Here is a 4394-nt window from a genome sequence, read left to right as displayed (position 1 = left end):
TCGGGTCGCGTATAATACGTTATGACTGTACGATATAAATTCGATTTACGTTACGCTTTGATTCAATCGCAATGTAACTATAGGATACGTTGAGTTCAATTGGATACGTCAAAACGTGCGTTTTCATATAGTTAACACATCACATAACGCTTGGACTAATCTGTTCGATATTTGCGAAGTACCCGCGTTATTACTAGTAAATAAAAAAAAGACAAAAGTTAAAAAGGAAAACAATAACAGAGATAAACTAAATCATACATGGCTAAAGTTAAAAAAAAACAAAACAATAAAAAAAAATAACAGAAAGGCAAAAATTTACAAAATAAAAAAAAATAAGGGCCCAACCGGGTTCGAACCGGTGACCTCTTGATCTGCAGTCAAATGCTCTACCACTGAGCTATGGACCCTTGCTTGTCTACTAGTGGGGATCCAATGATTATTACTTAAACTGCAGTCTAAAGTTACCTTATTTTTTTATTATTAAATACAATTAATTGTTAGTTGATGGTGTCGCAAGTATAAACATACCTATAATAAGTTAAACATGCATTTCAAAATTGATCATTTCTATAAATAAAAAATAGAACTTTCTTATGGAGTTGGTGGTCGAGTCATGATGGTGGAGTAGCATGATAAAAATTTAAACACATAAAATGTTGTGTTTATTATTTTCTTAGTTAAATGTCAGGTTCTTTGATTAATAGTTATGGAATAACGCACGAGCCCGAGTCCCCTAATAAAGTCAGGTTCTTTGATTAATAGTTTTCAATACAACTATAGGAAAAAGAAAATATTCATAAGATACCGAAAAGACAATACAAATAAATAATTAACACATTCATAAGTTGTATATGATATGGGTATTTTATAAAGCATACTATTTCTTTTAAAATAGCCCCAGGGCGTCGCTCAGTTGGTTAGGCTCCGGGAGTTGCTTTGATAAGACATGGGTTCGAATCCGCTCACACTGTTGGGAATTCCGAGTCCGTCTATGGCTAAAATTGTGGGAAGGCTAGGAAGATTACTTGAAGTGCAAGACAAGTAATTAACAATATATACGTGTTAGCAGTGGCGAAGCTTGAAATTTTTTACGGGGGGGTCGAAAACGTATATACCCAAAAAATTCTATAGAACCGGGGGGTCGAAAACATATATACCCAAAAATTTCTATACGAAAACTACATATATAACACTACTAGCCGAAAAGTTCGGGGGGTCGGGCGTTCCTCCCAACCCCTTCAAAGCATCGCCCCTGCGTGTTAGGTTAGGAAGTGTGTATTAGATAATTAATATGTAACTAATTAATAGGTTAGAGCAGCCCAGAACCATGTCAGAACAACCCATAACCCAGATATTGTAATAGAAGATGAATTTCAGGTTAGGCATTCCACTCTTTAGTCTATTTTACCTATTAAATATAGTGACTACGAATTAAATACGTGCGACTTGCTTTTAATTGATGACGAACCAGCTAATTTTGGCGAAGCAAAATTAAAGGGGGAATGGGTTAAAGTAATGCGAGAAGAAATTAATGCAATTGAGCGAAACCGTACATGGAAACCTGTAGATTTACCAAAAGGCGTTAAACCAAATGGTTTAAAGTGGGTTTTCAAAATTAAAAAGAATGCGGATGGAACAGTTAATAAATACAAAGCGAGACTTGTAGCAAAAGGGTACGTGCAAAGACAGGGTATTGATTTTCATGAAGTTTTTGCACCGGTTGTGCGAATCAAGACGATCCAGTTTCTTATTTCCATTGTAGCCGTGGAAGGTTGGGAAATACACCATTTAGATGTGAAAACAACGTTTTTAAATGGTGATTTGGAGGAAGATGTTTATGTACTTCAACCAGAAGGATTCGTTAAACCAAAAGAAAGTCACAAAGTTTACAAGCTTTTCAAGGTGTTGTACAGGTTAAGACAAGCACCTCGGGCTTGGAATATTAAGCTAGATTCAATGTTGAAGGCGTTAAAATTCCACCGGTGTATGAAATAACAAGTCGTGTATCGAAAGATTGTGGGTAATTCTTTATTAATCTTGGCCGTCTGTGTTGATGACGAAAGATTGTGGGTAATTCTTTATTATTCGTTATAGGTTCAAGTTTGTCTATTATTAATGAGTTCAAGAAAGAAATGGCGAAACGGTTCGATATGTCTGATCTTGGAAAATTAACTTATTATTTGGGTATTGAAGTTTCACAAGGCGCAAATGAAATTAAAATCAAACAAGAATATATTCCTGGAAGATTTTAAAAGAAGTGAGGATGCATGAGTGTAATTTAGTTCTTGTTCCAATGGACCCAAATTTAAAGTTATCAAAAGCTGAAGACGAAGCCGAAGTTGAAGCTACCAATTATCGAAAAATAGTTGGATGTTTGCGTTATTTACTTCAGACACGCCCGGATCTCGCTTATTCAGTTGGCATTGTTAGTCGGTACATGCAATGTCCAAGACAGAGTCATGAGGTAGCTATTAAACAAATACTCTGATATTTGAAGGGAACCGCGAGCTATAGGATTATTTATCCGAGAAAAGCAGAAGGTGTGTTATGTGGCTAAAATGATAGTAGTCACAGTATTGATGCTAATGGTGGTCAGAGTACATCGAGACACATGTTTTATTATGGTTCTGCACCAATTACTTAGTGTTCGCAGAAACAGAGTACAGTGGCGTTATCATCATGTGAAGCTGAATACATGGTTGTTAGTTCAGCAACTTGTTAGGCTATTTGGTTACGAGAATTGATGAATGAAGTTACTGGAAGATAACCGCAGAAAGTAATGTTAAAAGTGGATAACATTTCAACGATTGCCTTTGTGAAAAACCCGGTGTTCCATACTCGAAGCAAGCATATAAAGTCCCGATTTCACTTTATTCCGGAGTGTGTATGGTTGGAAAACAAACGCGAAAACTGTTTCCAAATAAGGCACTAGCGAAAATCAAGTTCAATGAGATGCGGGATCTACTTGGCGTTGAAGACCTCCCGTATACGACTCAGAAATTCAGGGGGTGAATGCTGGGAATTCCGAGTCCGTCTATGGCTAAAAGCGTGGGACAACTAAGAAGATTACTTGAAGTGCAAGACAAGTAATTAACAATATATTAATTAATTAGTGGATTACTATCTAAGGTTCATATACGTGTTAGGTTAAGAAGTGTGTATTAGATAATTATTATGTAATTAATTGATAGGTTTCCTAGTTATAGTCTAACGTGTCTAGGTTAGCTATATATACCAATCAAATTGGTAGGGAAAATTGTAACTTGGAGTTTTTTGAGTTAGCTTTCTCCATAATAAAGATTCGTTGTTGTTTAACCGTGAAGAATCGTATTCCGATTACAAGATTCTGTACCAATTAATCCTTTACCCACCAAGTTCACTAATTGCTGAGTCATGCCTGCCTTATCTAGTATTAGGGCTCCAGTTGCAAGGGAGGGTTTTTTTGGAACGACGACTTTCTTGTGTTAGGCCACCGTACTCCCCAAATCGGAGATCCTCGTTGCCCCACTTCAACCAGACTATGTTGTCTTAACCGGATCCACGCTGACTTCAGAGTTTGGCTTGGGCGTTCCCCCGGGAAACCATACCGCCGGCTACCACTTGACAGACTTTATGTCACCCGAGATTGATTCTGTTGTCCCTTCAAAAGCATGAAATAAACGTTACATATATGTGAACTAATTCGAACCAACATCTTCAATGGATAGAGTCTTCAACTTTGTTCTTCAATAAGATTTTCTTGTAGTCTTGTTGGCTACACAAATGAACAAAGCTAATGTTAACGGGTGTGACTACTGATTGGGGTCACTTAAATCATTTAGTTTAAAGTTTAGATCACTAGATTTAGTAAAGCCTCCATTCAAAAGTAAACTATGTAGATTTAATATGAAAAAAAAATGAGATTACTAAACCAAATTAAAGATCAATAATCCGATTTTGGAAATTACTTGATTAAATAAAATACATGTTAATTTTGTTTGATTCTCTAATCCCACGTAAGACAACTAGGGATGAGTAAATGGTATCAGGTACCGGTACCGAATTTACCGAACCGGGCACATTTTCAGTACCGGCCTGCTACCGGTATTTACTGGTTTTACCCTCAAATACCGGTACCGTACCGGTACCGAACTGAGTATATTCGGTGCCGGTACCTATTTTTGGGGATTTTCGATATTAGTACCGGTTCGGTACAGGTTGATACCGAGCTCATCCCTAAAGACAACTACTAGACATTGGTGTGGGTTTTTACTTGTTAGGTGGTTTCGTGAGATGTGGCCCAGAGAAAAAGATTCGGCCCACATGACATACGATCATGTGGAGTTGCTGGATTGAAAATCACGACCCATGACTAAGATGACAATGTGGATTATGACTTATGAGTTATGAATCGA

At 37.0% G+C, this 4394-nt stretch overlaps 1 non-coding gene across 1 annotated transcript; it reads right to left on the bottom strand.

Moving 5' to 3' along the window:
• Positions 1-335: 335 nt before the first annotated feature.
• Positions 336-407, bottom strand: TRNAC-GCA. Its single transcript has one exon. It is a non-coding gene; the product is annotated as a tRNA-Cys (tRNA).
• Positions 408-4394: the final 3987 nt, after the last annotated feature.

The sequence above is a fragment of the Helianthus annuus genome, chromosome 13 (assembly GCF_002127325.2).
Source record: "Helianthus annuus cultivar XRQ/B chromosome 13, HanXRQr2.0-SUNRISE, whole genome shotgun sequence".
In the NCBI taxonomy this organism is placed as follows: domain Eukaryota; kingdom Viridiplantae; phylum Streptophyta; class Magnoliopsida; order Asterales; family Asteraceae; genus Helianthus; species Helianthus annuus.
The sequence above is the reverse complement of the archived record's forward strand: the minus strand, read 5'-3'. Positions and strand labels throughout refer to the sequence as shown.